A 21276-nucleotide genomic window follows, 5' to 3' on the forward strand; every position below is an offset into this window, starting at 1 on the left:
TATAACAGCAGATGCTCTAACAAAATATTGATGAGTAAAGTACCATAATTTAACTGCCTGCATGACTTCTACATTAAAAGAGTGAAGATTATCATAATCCTGCTCTATTTCAAACACCAAAGAACAGGACATAAAAAACACTGTTTTAGCCTGGTTTTCAATACAGGAAGTTTTGAACAATTCGTACTGGTCCAAGTTAACCTCGACTAAACTTGGCTCCTTTTCTGACTACAGCTCATTTAACACAGGAGGCAAATGAATGCCAGGCAAAAACTAATTCCTAGGAGTCAGAGCCAATGCACAGTTAGGGACTGGAAGTTACGCTCAGGACATGAATTCCAGAAGCCCAGAAGTTAGTACTGTTCTACATTGCTTTTATTGGAAGCAATACAAATCCTCAAAACCCCTAATTGATTTGTCCTGGTAGACCTTCAAGTGAAATTCAGTCACCAAGTTCAGGACCATAATTTTCCAATCTGAGGTTATGTTGGAACTTTCATTTCAGGTGGATACACAGCAAAATTTTCATGTGATGGTAAAAGAAATTCCTCCCATCGCAATAAATATGTACCAAACCAAGTCTGTGGGGAGCAGGCATGAGCACACATAGGACCTTGGAACAGCATTTTATTCAGCATTGTGCACGCAGAGCAATTGCTTATTTCAAGCTGCCCTACCCCAAGGATTTGCCAAACAGAACATTCAATGCCAACAGATAGCTAAAACAGACAAAGAAGAACCGAACTGCACAATGCTTTGTGCATAATGTACAGCAACAGCAGCGTTACAGCTAACAATAGCTAAGGAAATCAAAAGTAAGCTGTAGATGTAATTCTGAAACAAAAAGAGAAAATGTTAAAAACACTCAGCAGATCAAGTAGAATCCATAGAAATACGTAGTTAACATTTTAGACTGAACACCCATTTTCAGTTCTACCTGACCTGCTGAGTTTTTCTAGCACCTTCTGTTAAAACCAAGGACAAATGCTTGAAAGCTGTTATCTCTTTGATTTTTTTTTAAATGTTGCTTACCTAAAAATGTACTATGCTTGGATGAATCTGTTTAACTTTTTCAAATGTGTCATGGGTTGTTTTTCTCTGTAAAAATTCAAAACAAGATTCAATGAAAATATACTCTGTAAAGATGTCTCTAAAAACAAATGCACATAATTACAAGCTTTACACCAGTAGCCTTTTGTAGAATCAAATTCACTGTATTACATTTCAAAAACATCATCTGACATTCAAGAAAATTAAATTTTGTTTTAATTGAAGAGTAGAGACCAAGATTGGCTTCAAAACCATTGTCAGCTTACATTTATTTTTGGCAAGTTCAAATAATAGTGACTTAACCAATTCATGAAATAGATGTAGTTATCATCAGTTATGTGTGGTCAAGTCCCAACAATAGTTAACATAACGCAAACCTCAGTAAGGAAGCCAACCTAATCAGTAAAACCACAGTATGAACATCAAAAACATAAATATTTAACAAAATAAACTGTTAGTAACAGGACTTTCTTGATCCAACCAGTACTTTGAACCAACTTCCATTCATTTTCAGAATTGGGTCAGTTTGAAAGCTGTCATGTTTATGCTTAGCAAAGTATCAGTTTCTCACAGATGCTGCACACAGATCAATAGGCTCATGCAAGTCAGGATGGCAGATTGCTAAAGCTCATTTCTGAAATCTCTTCCAACAAAGTCAGCCCACAATATAGTTAAAAATCAACCAATGGACAATAAATAGTATTCCAAGGTAGATCCTGTTTGAATTGTCTGTTGCTCATTTGGACAGCAAATTTAATGAAAATTTTCAGAATTAGCTCCCTTATGCTCAAGTTATGAACTTTCTTCCCAGGACAAACTCAAACCACTGATCCAGCAGCAACCTTCCCGTTTACATGCTTTAGTCCTATCCCCTTTCTGGCCACACCCCATTTGCAACAATTATCAATCAAACTAAATTACATTTTTCTAATACAAGAAATCACCATTCTAACAATTAATCTGAGGTAGGCTGATGTCAGTGAAATTTAAGAAATATAACCTACCTGGAGTTCTTCAATGTTAGTCATATTAAAAAAAAACTCACAAAGCAACTCCACCTCAAATAAATAAGACGAAACCACTATGGAAGCTAGAGCAAAGGAGTAAGTGTGGGGAAGGGTGAACAAGATCCATATACCTCACAACTTCATTGTAGCAGTTAACATTTATTATTTGCTGATCCAAGGTCCATCTTGCAGAGATTAATTCATTCTGTGACATGTTCTCCAGTTTCTCACATGTTCTTCATTCTTTCCACTTTCCTGCTCCCATCAGTTGTATTTTCACCATGGTCATCCAATCACTCTTCAACTCTACACCTCCTCCACTTAACAAGAGAGATACAGAAAGGACATTCCCAATCTTTCATGCTGATAAGCAAATTCAGTATGCTTCACTACAATCTTCCTTTTTCTAATTGAATTTGTCACTGCAAGACAAATTTTCCCTCAATACTGTACGTGCCTTCCAAGAAAATAAAAGCTGATATCAATTACGTTTTTTGCTTTCACCCCGAACAACAAAATTTCATCTACACTTTAATTCCTTATTCACATGGAAATTCCTCGATTCTTACCAACAACTCCTCAACTTATTTACCTCCATTTCTGGAGGTAAGGTAGAAAATAATATTCACTACATGCCTATTGATTCCCACAGCTACCATGACTATATTTCCTTCCATTTAGCTTCCTGTGCAAACTCTATTCCATTTACCTAGTTTCCCTATCTCAGATACATCTTTTCTGTTTATCTCACTTACCATATTTTCACTTCTGACCTGAGCTATGTTATCGTCATACAAGAATTCCTCTCTACCATCGTTAACAAGATTCTTGACCATTCCCATTTCATATCCTGCATTTCCTTTCACGTCTCTCTGAAAACCATAACAGGATTCTGGTTGTATCCAACTTTCACTCTATCAGTCTCCAAATTTATCAATGTATCTTTTCCCATTTTTTGCATCTGCATAATGGCAATGCCACCAAACACTCTTTTCTTCCCTGTTCAGCATTCTAAGGAGACACTTCCCTCCTTCATACATTAGTTAACTCCTTCACCAGCCCTAACATGCACTCTAATTTCTTTGCCACCTTCTCATGCATGTAGAAGAGGTGTAATCCTACTATTTTATCTCCCTTCCTCAATCACTGCATAGAAACTCTTTAGGTGAAACAAAATTGTCTCCCACCAGCCCACTCCCCCCACTTAGTAAATGCATCATTTAAGATCGACTTCTCCTCTACAGTCTGGACAGCATCAGCAGTTGGGTCAGCAGAATACCTCGACTCAAAAAACAAGCATGCATTTCAACTCTTTGCCCACTCTTATGATAATCAATAATCTCTTCCACTATCCTTTGGAGCATAATGCAAATATGAGATACATAACATCACCTTTTGATTAGATAAGGGATTGCAAATAAGACTACCTTGGTGGGTACAACTGTCCGCCTGGGCAAGTTGGGCCAAATGGCTTGTTTCCATGCTGTATTACTCTATAGCTCTTTATAAAATCACCTTTCCGCTCAATATTAAGTTAAACAATTTCAGATAACAATTCTGGCTCTTGCAATGTTCATCGCCACTAAGCCCACTTTGTTCATTGTAAACCAGTCACATTAATATCACCCTGTACCTAGCAGCATTTGCCTTTACATTATTCAAATCCTCTTGGCTTCAACTCTTGCACTGAACATCCCATTTATCCCATCTTCTGTCATTCTCCTTTTAAGTAGTCTTCCAACATTTGGCTATCAATTTATCACCTGCCAGCTTCTTAACTCATCTGCATGCCCTCAAAAGATTCCAAATACATTTCTTATCAAAAACTGTGTCTAATGAGATGATGAGAGGCATTGATCGTGCAAATAGTCAGAGGCTTTTTCCCAGGGCTGAAATGGCTAACAGGGGAGGGCACAGTTTTAAGGTGCTTGGAATTAGGTACAGAGGAGATGTCAGGGGTAGGTTTTTTTGCACAGAGAGTGTTGATTGCTTGGAATGGGCTGCTGGCAACAGTGGTGGAGGTGGATGCAATAGGGTCTTCTGAGAGACTCCTGGACAGGCACATAGAGTTTAGAAAAATAGAGGGCTATGGGTAACCCTAGGTAATTTCTAAAGCAAGTACATGTTCTGCACAGCATCGTGGGCCGAACAGCCTGTAGGGTGCTGTAGGTTTTCTGTTTTTAATTTCCATTAAATTTGACTGATTGACAGTTACCATCATTTTCATGTTGATGATTCCAGTGATACATAACACCAGTGTTGTGTCAAGGCCAGTAGGGTTTCAGCAAACATCAGAGAACAATATCCTAAATCTTGACTATCTGTAGAAGAATCAAATAAAACAACAGGGAATGATAGAAACACACAGCAGGTCAAGCAGCAGCAGTGGAAAGCAGAAGAGAGTAAATGCTTCAAGTCCAGGCTTTTGTTTCTCTTTCCACGGATGCTGTGTGAACTGCTGAGTGTTTCCAATTCTTCTTGCTTCATATTTCCAGCATCTGCTTCTTTTTGATTTTCAAAACCAAATCCAAGTACACTTCAAATGTATATATTTACTGTATGTACTTCCCATTCCAAAACCATCTAATTCTAAGTTATTAAAATTCCTTATCTTCTATAGTATATTTTCAACTATTTGCATCAGGCAGAATTGCTACCTTAATTCATTTATTCTTCACTCATTCCTGAATGCAATATTCCTTGAATGTTTCAGTGAATATTGACATTTATTATTTTTAAACTAAGACTACAAATTCTGATTTTGAATAAACACTCTGTAATTTGGAGCAAATTCCTACACATTTGGACTATCTGGCAGCAACGCCACCGATTATGCAAATCATTAGCAAACACCAGCATGATTCTAATTCAGGCCAAACACTCTGGTGGGCTGAAAAAAAGAAACCAATTAGTGTAGGAGGGCTGTGGTCACTGACACTGCTGTGCGAACTGGAGTATTCAAAAAGAATATCAATAAAGCATGTTATCTCTGTATTCATATTTCCCTCTCATTTTCTTTCTACATTTATTGATGAGGTGCCAGATTAGTAACACAGAAATTCAGTCAATGGAATGAATAGCCAGAATAACATGACTCTGTTCACAGAAGGAAAAAGCACAGGGACTAGTAATGCCATGTCTTATGTATCATTGTCTCTGGCCTTATTCAAGTGATCCAGTAACTTAGATGCACAGGATTAAGGGAAAAGCACCTTACTGGTATGCTTATTTGTCCATGCATGGGTTATCATTTGCTGGGACAATGTCTGTGTCAAGTGAATAAGGTTCAGATTTGTGATCTCCATATTCAGGAAAAAGTCATTGCCACCATAAAAATTACTGGCCTTTTGTTTTTATTTCTGGCTGGGGGCATATATTTTGAAACATCCAGGGACAGTCAAGAACAAGGATCAAGGGGTAACTAAATATTAGTTTTTATAAAGAGGACTGAAGGCATTGTTTAACCTAATAGCTGATAAATCCTAATGGGTCTAATGATTTACACTATGGAATTTGAAAGAGGTAGCTCTGGTAATCATCATCCCAAATTCTATAGATTCTAGAGTTGTTTCTGCAGATTGAAAGACTGAAAATGTGAATCTGCTTTTTAAGAGACAGGGGAAATACAGTGTATTGTTGACACATTAGCCTATTATCGATGGCTGGGAAAATACCTACAAGGTTTTGACAGGTCAGGTGCAGGGAGGACATTTCCCGTGAATGAGTAGTCTAGGACTAGGGCAGAGTTTCAAAATTAGGGGAAGAACGTTTAGAACTGAGAGACAAAAAAACTTCTTCATATGATGAAACTTTGGTCATTTCCCCTGCTGATGAGCTGATGAGTCATTGTGTTCATTCAAGCGAGAGGTCAAATTACTGAGCATTAAATGAATTTAAGGATAAGGCTAGAAAATAACATTGAGTTAAAGGACCTGCCATGAATCCTTCAACAGATATTCCTCTATTCTTTTATATTCACTGAGCTGCATGAGGAAGAAGAGCTATTTGGCAAATAAAGACTTCGCTAAATATAAAAGAGACCTGAGGCTTCCTCAGCTCTTGTATACTCGGATATTTTGGAGATGACTGCAAGTATGTTTGTCCTAGTCTGAAAAGAAGGGATGTGCAGAAAAAAAATTTAATTAGAAAACCAGCATAAGGGATTCAAATTAAAACTTTCAGCTCTCCCATCAATACTGCTCTACAATACTTGTTCCCTGAAACAAACTGGATTACCTTTGTCTACACTGACGCTGGGCAAGAACTGGAAGTACTGAGCGCTCATTCTTGCAGAAATGTGGCTCTAGAACAACATCCCATGCTTGATCAATCTTCAGGACATGCCACACAGGGACTTTTGCTGATATTGTTTTGTGACTGTACATACTGGATCATAACTATATGTGCTGTGTGTGACTATATGTACTCTGTTTTGCACCTTAGCCCCAGAGGAACAATGTTTTGTTTAGCTGGATACATGTGTATGGTTGAATGACAATAAACTTGCACTTGAACCACATTCAGCGCTCTGCAGCAGATGGTTTCGTTTAGGCAAAAGAATTTTTAAAAGTAGTTCTGTTGCCAAAACCATAGCCCAAAAAACCTGGAAGTGATAACAGAAAAGCACAAATCCTGGGAAGGGTACAAGAACATCTCAAAGGCACTGAACAGGCTTTGGAATTCAGTGCAATCCATCGCGAAAAAGCGGAAAAAATACAAAAGCACAGCCACACTGCCTCAGTCAGGCCGCCCCTCTAAACTTAGTCGCTGACGAATGACACTTGTAAGGGAGGCTACTGTGACACTAACAGTCACTCTGAGTGAGCTGCAGAAGTCAGTGGCTACAACTGGAGATGAAGTTCATGGCTCCACAATCTCCAAGGCCTTGCACAAAAAGGGTATTTGTAGAAGTTGCTGGTGGGAATCGCTCTGGTCCGGTGAAGGGAGACTACCTTTTGATTGCTGGTGGGAATCTCTCTGCTATGGAAAGGGAAAGGACTGTCACTGTGGCTGGAGAATGTTACCCAGGTTTCTTGCACTTTGGATATGGACTTGTACCATAGACTTATTTTTTTAAATTTACAGTTTTTTACATTCCATATCTTTCATCTTGTTCTTTCTTTATACGCCGGGGAGGAGAATTTGGGGGTCGATGTGCCTATTCTATTTTTGTTTGTTTTTTTTCTGGGGAGGAGGGTCTGGGGGGAGGTGCTGATGAACGTGCTACCATTCTTTACTTTCTTGGTTTTGTTGCTATCTGGAGAAGAATTTCAGAGTTGCATGTTTTGATAATAAATGCACCTCTGAAGATTCATTTTGTGCACTCCCATTTAGACTGCTTCTCTGCAAATCTTGGCACCGTCAGGGATAAGCATGGTGAAAGGTTTCACCAGAACATTGCGGTAATGGAGAAACAGTATCAGGGGAACTGAAATCCATCAATGCCGGCTGATTATTGTTGGACACTTAAGCATGAAGCCGCAAACACTAAGTACAAATAAAAGCATCAACAAAACTTTTTAGCTTAGTTGAACTATTGCAAAGCGTCAGCACCGTTATGCAATTAAACACATTATATACGATAAAAGTTAGTTTCTTGGCTCTCCATTTCCTACATGATTTATTTGTGTTCAGTTTCAAGCGGTTCATCATAATCATAAAAAATTCTGAGGAAGCAACACTTGAAAAAATTTCTTGTCCAGTCCAGTGTAATCTGCTGAATCAAAGATAATTTTCAAATAAGTTACACCATAAGATCATAAGATATAGGAGTAGAATTAATCCACTTAGCCCATTGAGTCTGCTCCACCATTCCATCATGTCTGATTTATTACCGCTCTCAGCCCCATTCTCCTACCTTTTCCCATAACCTTTGGCACCCTGACTAACCAAGAACCTATCAACCTCCGCATTAAATATACTCACTGATATGACCTCCACAGCTGTCCATGGCAATGAATTCCATAGATTCACGTCCCTCTGTCTAAATAAATTCCTTCTCATCTTTCTTCTAAATGGACGTCCCTGTATTCCGAGGCTGTGTCCTCTGGTCCGAGACTCACCCACTATAGGAAACATCCTCTCCACATCCACTCTATCTAGGCCTTTCAACATACGTTTCAATGAGATGCCTTTTCATTCTTCAAAATTCCAGCAAGTACAGGCCCTGAGCCATCAAATTCTCTTCAAACATTAATCCTTTTGTGAACCTCCTCTGGACCCTCTCCAAACTAGAATATAGTCTACACCTTCATTCCTTCTACCAAAGTGGATGACCATACACCCCTCTATACTGTACACGGTCTGCCAATTCTTTGCCCATTCTTCCAAATATGTCCAAGTCCTCCTGCAGACTCCCTGCTTCCTCACCACTACTTGCCCCTCTACCTACAGTGTCTATAAAAAGTATTCACTCCCCTTGGAAGGTTTCATGTTTTATTGTTTTACAACATTGAATCACAACAGATTTAATTTGGCTTGTTTTGACACTGATCAACAGAAAATACCCTTTCATGTCAAAGTGAAAGCAAACTTCTACAAACTGGTCAAAGTGTATTACAATTATTAAACACAAAATAATTGATTGCATAATTACTCAACCCCCTTCAAATTAGTATTTAGTAGATGCATCTTTGATAGCAATTACAGCCTTGAGTCTGTGTGCATAGGTCTCCATCAACTTTGCACATCTGAACACTGCAATTTTTCCCCCATTCTTCTTTACAAAACTGCTCAAGCTCTGTCAGATTGTTTGGAGATGGTGAGTGAACAGCCCTTTTCGAGTCCAGCCACAAATTCTCAATTGAATTGAGGTCTGGACTCTGAGTTGGCCGACTCCAGGACATTAACTTTGTTGTTATTAAGTTATTCCTGTGTAGCTTTGGCTTTATGCTTGGGTTCACTCTCCCAAGTCACAGTTCTCTTGCAGTCTGCATCAGGTTTTTCTCCAGGATTTCCCTGTATTTTGTTGTATTCATTTTACCCTCTACCTTAGCAAGCCTTTCATCAGAACATAGAAACTTCATCCAGCTGACTTCAGAGTCTCCCACATGCCTTCAGGCAAACTCTAGCTGAGATTTCATGAGAGTTTTTTCAACAGTGGCTTTCTCTTTGCCACTCTCCCATAAAGCTGTGACTGGTGAAGCACCTGGGCAACAGTTGTATGCGTAGTCTCTCCCATCTCAGTCACTGAAGCTTCTAACTCATCCAGAGCTGTCATAAGTCCTTTGGTGTCCTCCCTCCCTAGTCACATTCTGACACGGTCACTCTGTTTCTGAGGATTTCTCTAGGAAGATGAACAGCTGCGCCATAATCTTTCCATTTCTTGATGATTGACTTAACTGTACGCCAAGGGATAGTCAGTGACTTGGAAATTTTCTTGTATCCATCACCTGGCTTGTGCTTTTCAATTCCCTTTTCGTGCAGTTGCTTAGAGTATTCTTTTGTCTTCATGGTGTTTTTTTACCAAGATACCGATTCACCAGCAGCTGGACCTTGTGGAGGCGATCTCCATTTAACTGATCAAAATACTCTGCAGATGGTGGGGTCAAAGCAACACTCACAACACACTGGAGGAACTCAGCAGGTCGGGCAGCATCCGTGTGTCTGACTCTCATAACTACCTCAACTATACCTCTTCCCACCCCGCCACATGCAAAGATGCCATTCCCTATTCCCAGTTCCTCCGTCTCCGCCGCATCTGCTCCAAGGATGAGGTTTTCCATTCCAGGACATCTCAAATGTCCTCTTTCTTTAAGGATCGTGGTTTCCCTTCCGCTGTCATCAATGATGCCCTCACCCGCATCTCCTCCATTTCCCGCACTTCGGCTCTCACCCCATCTTCCCGCCACCACAACAGGGACAGTGTTCTCCTTGTCCTCACCTACCACCGCACTAGCCTCCGGATCCAACACATTATCCTCCGCAACTTCCGCCACCTTCAACAGGACCCCACCACTAAGCACATCTTTCCCTCTCCACCCCTTTCCGCCTTCCGCAGGGATCGGTCCCTCTGCGACTCTCTGGTCCACATGTCCCTCCCCACGGATCTCCCACCTGGCACTTATCCCTGCAAGCGCAAGTGCTACACCTGTCCCTACACCTCCTCTCTTGCTACCATTCAGGGCCCCAAACAGTCCTTCCAAGTGAGGCAACACTTCACTTGTGAGTCTTTTGGGGTCATCTGTTGCATCCGGTGCTCCCGGTGCAGCCTCCTCTACATCAGTGAAACCCGACACAGATTGGGGGACCATTTCATCGAGCACCTCCGCTCCGTCTGCCAAAACAGACAGGATCTCCCAGTAGCCGCCCACTTCAACTCTGCTTCCCATTCCCATTCAGATATATCCATACATGGCCTCCTCTACTGCCATGATGAGGCTAAACTCAGGTTGGAGGAGCAACACCTCATATACCATCTAGGTAGTCTCCAGCTCCTTGGTATGAACTTAGAATTCTCCAATTTCCGGTAATTCCCTCCCCCTCCCTTCCCCTATCCCTATGTCACTCTGCCTGCTCCCCCAGCTGCCTACCACCTCCCTCATGGTTCCGCCTCCTTCTACTACCCATTGTGTTTTCCCCTATTCCTTCTTCACCTTTCCTGCCTATCACTTCCCTGCTTCCCCTCCCTCACCCCTTTGTCTTTTCCCTTACTGGTTTTTCCCCTGGAACCTACCAGCCTTCTCCTTCCCACCCTCCCCCCACCTTCTTTATAGGGCCTCTGCCCCTTCCCTCTACAGTCCTGATGAAGGGTTCCGGCCCGAAACGTCGACCAATCTAACTAATCATGTGATTTCTAAAACCAATTGGCTGCACCAGTGGTGATTTGGTGTGTCATATTAAAAAGATTGAATACTTACACAATTAATTATTTTGTGTTTTATTCTTGTAATTTTTTTAGATCAGTTTGTAGAGGACTGTTTTCACTTTGACATGAAAGTGTCTTTTTCTGTTGATCAATGTCAAAACAAGCCAAATTAACTCCATTGTGATACAATGTTGTAAAGGAATAGAACATGAAAACTTCCGAGGAGGAGTGAATACTTTTTATAGGCATTGTATCAATGTATCATATGCAGCATCTTGTCAAAGGCCTTCAGAAAATGGAAATAAAGAATATTCACTGATTCTCCTTTGTCTGTCCTGCCTGTTATTTCCACAAAGAATTCCAACTGTTTTCTCGGCAAGATTTCCCCTCAAGTAAACCTTGCTGATTTCGACCTATTTTATCATGTGGCTTACCTTATCACGTGCCAGCAAGTACCCTGAAATATCTTCACAACTATTTGTCAGGCTAATTGGTCTATAATTTCCTTTCTTCTATCCTCCTCCCTTCTTAAAACATGAAGAATTATTTGCAATTTTCCGGTCTGGAGATTCTTGAAAGATTATTACTAATGCCTCCACAATCTTTTCAGCTACCACTTTCAGAACCCCAGGCTGTAAACCATCTCATTTATGTACCTTCAGACATTTCAGCTTCCCAAGCACTTTCTCCTTAGCAAGAGCAACTACACTCACTTTTCTGCCACCCCCCCCCCCACCCCGACACTCTCGAACATCTGGATTACTGCTAGTGTCTTCCACGGAGAACACTGACGCAAAATACATAAGTTCATCTGCGCTTTTGTCCCCGATTACAACCTCTCCAGCAGTCCAATATCCATTCTCTTCTTTATTTCACTCTTCACATATCTGAATAAACTTTTGGTATTCTCTTTGATGTTATTGGCTGGCTAATTCTTCTAATGTCACCTCTTTCGAAGGATTTGATTTCACTTTTTACCGACAGAGTTACCCCACCCCCTCTGCCTACCCGGCTCTCCTTTCGATACAAGCTGCATCCTTCGATGTTACTCTGCCAACTATGATCTCCTTTAGCCACGACTCAGTGATAACCACAAACGCATCTCTAACTGAACCTTATTCCACATACAGTGTGCATTCAAATATAAAGCCTTTGGTCCTGTATTCATCAACCTTTTCAATTTTGCCTCCATGTCACACTTCAACTCATTCCACTGACTGTAATTTTACCCTATCATCTGCCTGTCCTTCCTCATGGTCTCATTACACACTGCATCTACTTTTATACCAACTACCCCCTCCTCAGCTTTATCACCCTCATTCCCTACCCCACCCCCCCCCAACAACTTAGTTTAAGCCCTCCCCAACAAACCTGCCTGTATGGATATTGGTCCCTCTCGAGTCAGGTGTAACCTGTCCTTTTCGTACAGGTCATAGCTTCCCAGAAGAGATCCCAATCATCCAGAAATCTGAAACCCTACCCCCTGCATCACTTCCACAGCCACTCACTCTTCTGTACCATTATTCTATTTGTGGGACGCCCTTTATTAAGGTAGGAAAAAATCTAAATAGGTCTATCTCAGATGTATTTCTTCGTGTCTTTGAACTGAAATAACCATCGACTGACTTGCACTGGATGCAACTGGTGCGAAATGGCCAAATTCAGGAAAAAGAAAGGAATAACATCAGAAGCATTTCCATGTTTGGGAGAAGAGCAAGGAGGCAATGCTACTTGTAGCCTTAGGCTAGAGTCAATGAAAATTGGACATAGACTAACCCAATAAATCAGAAGCATTTGAATTGAAACAGAATGGCACAGAACTGGTAAGAGTAAAAAAAAAGATTCTTAAGTAGGGTAGTGAGACTAACTATCACAAGGAAAACACCCATATCTGGCCAGGGAGGAGGAGGATCAATCATTTGGCCAATGGGGTATCCCCTATTTCAGTGTTGTAAGGGGAGTTAAGTAGTTTGGGTGAGTAAGGGTTCTAAAGGAAGAAATGCAATCAGGAACTGCTGATCTGGCATCAAAATAACTTGCGAGCATATTGGCAATGAGACAATAAAGTTGAGAGTAGTTTGAATTAATTAGGATCCATGTGGCATTTACCTCATCTAAGTCAGCTGACCAAGGTAAGGGTCAAAGGTTAAATTATCTCTCTCTAAAATACATCAAAAATAAATTATATGAATGACTGAATTAACTATAAAATGAAATGCCAAATCTTCAAACAGGATGCTGCCCCTAATCAGCCTACAACTGCACCGACATTGCATAACTGTGAATAAACTAACAATGTCTTTTCACTTTCATCATGCACGATAATGTTTGGGGCTTATTTTCATAAAAGCAAAACACTTATGCAGACGATACACAGATCTCAACACATAGCCTAAGCAAAGCTCAAATATTGAGACAAACTAAATCCCTTTTATTTGCTGTATTCCAAGTCAAGTCTTTACATGTTCAGAAATGCTTTCTATTTGCATGAGAATTCCAGATGCATAAATACTAGATAAATGAGCATTTACTGTAGTTAGTAATTTCACTAAGTCTTGCATTGCATGAACTGCTTCTCAGTTGCACTGTTCATTTCCAATGCTCGTCCTCTATTTCTAATATATTTCAATGATACTCACACAGTTTTTGACTGGATGCTTTTACAATTACCATTTTTGGAACATCTCCAGGGACTGGACGGATAGCATTTTTCCTTAGTGCAAATCCATATAAGCATTCTTCCATTGCTATCCTGGTCACCTTTGAGAAATTGAAGATGATACCCTAATGTCACAGGAGACTTAAGTGAATAGCAAAGTGTATTCACATCCCAGACACATTCTAGTAGACATGACCCACAGTTCCCTGAGAAGATGGACATCACTTTCAAACCCAACATTACATTTCAGTAATACTGGACACATTGTGGAATAGACTTGGAGCATCAGGACTTCAGTGGCATTCCACTTCAACTATTTTCACTGTCGTATTGAGAACAAGGTCAATGGTTGAGTTAGCTTTATTGAAACAAAAGCATTGGGTTGTTTTCTTCTTTGAAATAGTGTTTCAATAGTCGTCACATACACGCTAATGCAATATTTCAAGAGCAGTAAAGTGAATCACGCTAGCCAACACTAAATCCCTCGACTACTCCCACTAAAATGCATAATTTGCTTAACTTGCTTTTATTTTTATAATGGTAGCTGTGCACAAGTTGATTGAGGCATTTCCCTACATTACAACAGTGACGAGATTTCAAAGGTCAGTTAAGTTTTGTAACATCCAGAGGACGTGTTGCATTTTATTAATTAAATCTCACTTTTATTTCTAAGGGGAAAGTCTGTTAGAATGCAACAATAAATCTCTCTTTGCAATTGTGTATAAAATAAATATTTATAAATAAGTATTTAACTCTGTTTCAAAGTAATTAGGTAACTTTACCCTAATCAGGTGGGAAACTCATGAGAGCAATTGGAATGGCAGCATTCCACCTGCCAGTATCACTCTTCATCAACTTCAATAAAATCCTAAAAGATTGTACCTGATCACCCATAAAATCATGCAGCAGCCAAGGCTATTAAACAAATGCATCAGAGGATTCCACAAGAAGAACTGGCATTCAAATAAACAAGTTTTAATTGGGCTTAACTAGCTCGTACCAAGCAATTAATACTTAGTACTTGATCTTTGTCATTTCCACTGGGAGGCAAAGCAGTTACTTAGTTGCCACTCTTGGCTCAATATTCACTGTAATCTACTGGACATAATTACATAAAGAAAAGGCACTAAGCCAAAAAATCAGAGAAAAGAAATTAGTAACAAAATAAATTTACTAGCAGAAGGTACATTCAACCACCAGGGTAATACTTTACTGCAGTTAAGTGGTTTATCTTTCTCTTCTTTTCTATCACCCAACCAGACAAATGCTTCAATAATTTTGATTAAAACTATTTTGTTACACTGAGATCCAACTCTAAAAGTGAATATCATCATCAAACCAAATGATTAATGCTTGTGTTCTCTTACGTGAAAAATGCATCTTGGACCAATGTTCCAACTTATAAATTGGCTTCATCTGAGAAAGACCTTACCTGACAATAAATATAAAAACAAGGAATGATAATGCTCATTGCAGTTCTATGGACCTCCTGAGACATCCTATAAGGGACCAGATAGCACATCAGTTAAGCTGGTGTGCAAAACATGATGAATGAATGCAAACAGGTCATGAAGAACTATTTTTTTAAAATATTCAGCATTACAATGTACGCAGAAAAGCAGAGTACTATAGTATACATCTAAAACAAATTTTAAAAAACTGCAGATGTTACAAATCTAAAAGCAAAACAAATACTGGAAATATAAGAAAGTTAGTGGAAAGAGATCTCTGCCTTAACTGCTCTGGGAAGTCCTAAGAATCACTGCTGGCTGTGCAAAGGTCTGTTGAGAAAGTGCCACCCAAAGGTCATTTCCCTTGAGGATGCCGGTCAACAGTCTCAGTGGGGCCAGCTGGCTGCTCTGCAATAACAACAACTTGCACGTTGCTGCAGGAGATGCAAATCTCACATTATTTAAACAACAAATTGTCCTATTGGGTTAACATTCTGTAGATTACATTACAGACTCTCAGAGAATGAGGAAAGTCCTAAGGTTTGGACAACTTAAGCAGCAGGTCAGATTGAAAAAGTCAGGGTGTCAGGGCTGGAGGCGAGGGACAGGCTGGCGTTCAACTCGCTGCTCCGCGAGGTTTACTTGTCTCTGCGCTGAACTGAGGCTGTGGCCAATGCAACTAATAGGTGCCTGAATTGGCTGCAGTGATGATTGGCTTCATGGCCTGTGCACTCACTTCCATGAACTTCAGTTTTGAATGTTATTTGCTTACTTTTATTGTTTGCAATAACACAAAGTGCACTGGCAATCTCATTGTCACGGTTATTTCCTTGTTACCTGATAAGGCATGTCAGTCTCAAGCTTTGAAAATCATGTCATCCCAACAGACCTCATGCTGGTCTATCAGGCCATTTTGTCTGCTCGGTTAATGAGGAGGAATACATGGTGAACAGCGACAGTGGGTTTAGACCTTTGTGGGTCTCAGGAATACACTTGTAGAACTCGAAAATCAGTCCAGTACTTTAAACTTCATTGTCGCCAAACAATTGATACTAGAACGTATAATCACCACAGTGATATTTGATTCTGCGCTTCCCACTCCCTGGATTACAAATCAATAGTAAATATTAAAAATTTAAATTATAAATCATAACTAGAAAATAGAAAATGGAAAGTAAGGCAGTCCAAGAAAAAAACGAGAGGCAGGTCTGGATATTTGGAGGGTACGGCCCAGATCCGGGTCAGGATCTGGGCTGTACCCTCCAAGTATGTCTTTGGGCCACCTACCTCCTAAATGACAATCTTACCATTTCAGCCTCCTTAAGGTTACTTCACATCTGCAACTAAATTCAAGTGCATTTTATAAACTGTTAAGCACATAGACCAGACAACTTGGGAAGAGTGCCAATTACCATATCCTTAATAAGAACTCTTCTGACAGCTATCAAACAGACCAGTCCTGTGTTGTACCATTTCAGCATTCTGTAACACTCTCTTTCCCTTCTCAATTTATTTTCCATTCTTCGCTTTCCGTTTTACCCACTGGTACCAACTCCTTTCATCTATTTTCTGCTGTTAGGTTTCCCATGTCCTCAAAGACCTGACGGCAATTCTAAAAAATTTAATCAGGCTTCAGTCAGCTCTGTGGGAGTATGATTTAATAAATTAATGAAAAGTTCCATCTTTGCATCATATAAAAGTTTCACAGCATGCATTAACTGGCAGATTAAGCGATACGTACTCTGCAAATTTTTAAGCTCTACCCCTATTGCTGAACTGGAGGCACAGTGTTAGAAATACAGGATTACAGTACAGCATTGCGTTAACTTTACTTACATACAAAGTTAAACAAAACCAGTGCCAATGTGCTGAGTTGAAATTTGGGAGAAACACCCATAACAAGTGACAATTGAATGAAGTGGCATGTGCCCATGAGATCAATTATCTTGGAGAACTTGCATTCACAAATCAGCGGTCAGCTACAGTAACCGTGCACACAATTTTCACACATTGTCCACAGTGCACATTTTCAGAATTAATAACCACTTGAATGGAGGGGCAGCTAACCTTGACAAAATCTGCTTCATATTATTAATTTGTCATTAGTACTTAGCCCTGCAGGATCCAAACGACGAACAATATTTAAATGAACTGAAGGCTTAAGTTTGCTCGGCAATTCCCTCATTCAGATCAAATGTCTGCAGTAAATGTCAAGCCCGTCAAAGTTTCAATTGCCAAGGCTCATCTGTCCCTCAACAGCAGTGATGACATTTAATTTTATTTCACTGTTCAAGTGGCAGGTTGATTTAAAGACTTGCAAATTATAGGGCAACATGCTGTACTTTCCATACTTTCCATTATAACAATGCATTCATCATTAAGCTATGGACCAGCCTTGTGACTTCCAAACAAAGTGCAGACATAAAAGGATAACACTGGCCTTAACTGTATCACGCTTCTTTCTTGCCCAAATAGGTTCAAGATTCAGAATTGCAACTATGTCCAAATCCACTAGAGATTTGAGTAACTTGGATGGCATTTCAGTGCATGCAGAGACTGAAGTGGGATTTGCTGGGGAGACTTTAACTATCAGAAGTGGCCAATTTTGAATACGATGTGAAACTGAGACCCTGTGTTGATTCCTTTCAGAATTATTTTGTACTATACAGCGCAATTTGTGATACATTGTTATACTTGGACATGACAAACAGTAAAGTTACTGTCGTCAATAAAAGGATATGTTTTGGTAGCTCTTTATTTCATAATGCAGGGAGCAACAGGTCTGTAGTTTTCTCTGGAGGATCTCTGAAACAAGGTCAGAGAACTTGTGTCAAAATTCATTACAAAGGGGTATTAAGTAATGGGCATTACAGAAACGTGGTTGCAGGGTGAAGGTAAGGGAAGTGGGGTACGGTGCTTAATTAAGAATGAATGAGATATAAACAATATAAAATCTAAGAAGCAGAATGGTGAACCCACCTGGGTGGAGTTTCAGGAATAGTAAAGAGGAAGAAAAAAAAGTGGTGAGAGTTGCCTATAGGCCACCAATTAATATCATTACAGTAGCACAGGCAATAAATCAAGAAACAGCTGATGCATGCAAGAATGGAACAGCAGTTGTCCTTGGGGACTTCAATTTGCACAGAGATTGGATGAATCGAGCTGGTTGAGGCAGTCTTGAGGAAGACTTAATAGAATGCATGCACAATCGTTTTTTGAACAGCATATTAGTAACCCACAAGGGATAATTATGCCTTTGATCTGATTTTGTGCAATGAGACCAGTAACATTAACGATCTTATAGCTAAGGATCTTCTTGGAAGAGTGATCATCGTATGACTGAATTTCTCATACAAATGGAGGGTGCAATAGTTCAATCTAAAACCACGTATTAGCTCTAAACAAGGGATGCTACAACGGGATGAAGGAGGAGCTGGCTAGTAGAGATTGGGAAGACTGGTTATATAGGTTGATGAACAGTGGAAGACTTAAGAGATTTTTCATGGTGTTCAACAAAAGCTTAATACAAAGTTGCCAGGAGTATTGTGGGAAACTGGAAGATTGGGAAAACTTTGAAAAGTAACGAAGAACCACAAAGCAAGCAAACTATAAACTAGCACAAAATATAAAAACAGATAGCAAAAGATTTTTTAAATGTATAAAGCAGAGAGTGGCAGCTAAAGTGATGATGGAAGAAGGGGAAATAGGGATAGATAAGATTGAGGCAAAAAATTGTTTCTATTTGTAGGTGAGACAAGAACTAGGAGACACCACCTCAAGACTCAAGGAAATAGATTTAGGATGGAGAGAGGAGAAACTGCTTTTCCCAGAGAGTAGTGAATTTCCAAGGGAAGCAGTAGAGGTTACCTCATTAAATATATATAAGACACCGTTAGACATACTTTTGCACAGCAGGGAAATTAAAGGTTATGGGGATATAGCAGCTAGATGCAGCTGAGTCCACGGCCAGATCAGCCATGATTTATTGAATAACTAACTGAGTGGGTTCAATGGGCCAGATGGCTGACTCCTACTGCTAATTCTTGTGTTCTTATAGCCTGAAACATTAACTGCTTTTCTTTCCACAGTATTTCTAGCATTTTTTCCATTACAGATTCTGCACTGGCATCAATTTTGGGATGTATTTGACAAAGACATGGGTCAGTGATTTCGTGCGAAGTAAATAAGGACAGATCATTCCAAGTCATAAGAAAGGCAGGTGGTAAACATGTTAGATATGTTGGAGAGTTCAATATTTGTGATTTGCAATTTGACTGTGAACTATGTGAGAACATTTCTAAAGACGAAATATATCATTAGATCTAGGAAATAAAACAGAACGGAAACACAGCGACATGGAAGAGGATAAAGCAGGATGTTTGCTGACGGAAGGGCTAGAGACACAAAATGCTTGAGAGCCGGTAAGCCAGGCAAACTACTGAGAGGGTCTCACTGAAGGCATAGCAAAAATTGAAATGGGACATTTTTATCCAACGTTACTGATTTTCAAGAGCTACAAGTGTGACATATGCAATCAGGCACCAAAGGAAATTAGTAGCAAATATCTGGCCAGGTTAATGATAATGGAAAATGTACAAAGCACAGATCCTTTTAGAAGGTACATTGCTAGATGGCTTAAAGTGGATAAAAAATTCTGACAAACATTCCTTATACAAACCAGTGCACTGAATGGCCACTTAAGGCAGCCAGTCAAGTGCATGACACAAATTGATTTTGAAAGAAACCAGTAAGTCATGAGAGAGCAAAGGGCAGGCAGTTTTCCGTTTGGAAAATCAGATCACTCCTCCATTTTCTGGTGCCGAAGTACAGGCAGAAGCTGAAACAAGAGGCGGTCATAGTTAAAACCGTCCACTGTTGGTCTGACCTGTCGGCCTCCCTGCTGCAGAACTGCTTTGATGACATTGACTGGAATGCCGTCCATGGTGAGGATGTCTCAGAGTTCACAGATGGGGTCACAAGTTTCATCCAACCTTCACCCTGGCTCGTGCAACTGGATTTGGGACTTCCTGCCAGATCACCGGCAGGTGCTAAGAGCGGGCTCCCTCACCTCTGCCCCTCAACACAGGTGCCCCTCAGGGCTGTGTACTAAGCCCCCTCCTTTACTCTCTTGATACCCATGACTGTGTTGCCACCCACAGTTCAAACCTGCTAATTAAATTTGCTGACAACTCTACAGTGATTGGCCTAATCTCAAATAATAATAAGGCAGCCTACAGAGAGGAAGTCATCGCCCTGACACAGTGGTGTCAAGAAAACAACCTCTCCCTCAAAGTCGCAAACAAGGGAGTTGGCTGTGGACTACAAGAGGAATGGAGTCAGGCTAACCCGTATAGACATAAACGGATCTGGAGTTGAGTGGGTGAACAGTTTTAAGTTCCTCGGCATGAACATCACCAAAGATTTCACGTGGTATGTACATACCGGTTGTGTGGTGAAAAAGGCGTAACAGCGCCTCTTTCACCTCAGACGGTTGAAGAAATTTGGTATGGCCCCCTAAATTCAAAAGACTTTCTACAGGGGCACGACTGAAAGCATCCTGACTGGCTGCATCACTGCCTGGTATAGGAACTGCACTTCCCTCAATCGCAGGTCTCAGCAGAGAATGGTATGGACAGCCCAGAGAATCTGTAGATGTGATGTGATGTGATCCATTCAGGACATTTACAAAGAAAGGTGTGTAACAAGGCCCCAAAGGATCATTGGAGACCCGAGTCACCCCAACCACAAACTGTTCCAGCTGCTACCATCCGGGAAACGGTACCACAGCATAAAAGCCAGGACCAACAGGCTCTGGGACAGCTTCTTCCACCAGGTCATCAGACTGATTAATTCATGCTGATGCTATTGTGTTTCTATGTTATATTGACTATCCTATTGTATATAATATTTATTATAAATTACTATAATTGCACATTTGAATGGAGACGTAACAGAGATTTTTACTCATGTATTTGAAGGATGTAAGTAATAAAGTCAATTCAATTCATAGCTGCAGGTGCAAAGAGCTTCATTATAGATACTACGTTTGCCAAGTAGCCTCAAGCTAGCTTGATGTCATAGGATAGGACATACTGCAGTATTGCAGATCTCTGAAGGCTCCCAAAGCCATCCCATGATTCAATTAGATAATAGCTGATCAGCACCAACCTTACTGTATCACACTTTGATGCTACTACCAAGTAGAGGGGAAATATCTAGCAATACCATGTTTGATCAGGTAAATCAGTACCACTGAAATTCACAATGACTCAAAGTCCTTGAATTTCCATCTGATAAGTTTTG

The 21276-nt window shown here is 40.2% G+C and overlaps 1 protein-coding gene across 9 annotated transcripts in view; it reads right to left on the bottom strand.

Annotated features, from left to right (window-relative positions):
* plcb4a (phospholipase C, beta 4a) overlaps window positions 1-21276 on the bottom strand; it is a 572877-nt gene that overhangs the window by 384783 nt on the left and 166818 nt on the right. For 8 of the 9 annotated variants that reach the window (XM_063056176.1, XM_063056174.1, XM_063056175.1 and 5 more), the window contains one exon: window positions 1033-1098. The exons of the other annotated variant lie outside the window; for it this stretch is intronic. The gene's annotated coding sequence lies outside the window, so the exon portion shown is untranslated. The remainder of the gene's footprint in view (window positions 1-1032; window positions 1099-21276) is intronic. 9 annotated transcript variants of the gene reach the window in all.

This window comes from Mobula hypostoma, chromosome 8 (assembly GCF_963921235.1).
Source record: "Mobula hypostoma chromosome 8, sMobHyp1.1, whole genome shotgun sequence".
NCBI classification, from domain to species: Eukaryota; Metazoa; Chordata; class Chondrichthyes; order Myliobatiformes; family Myliobatidae; genus Mobula; species Mobula hypostoma.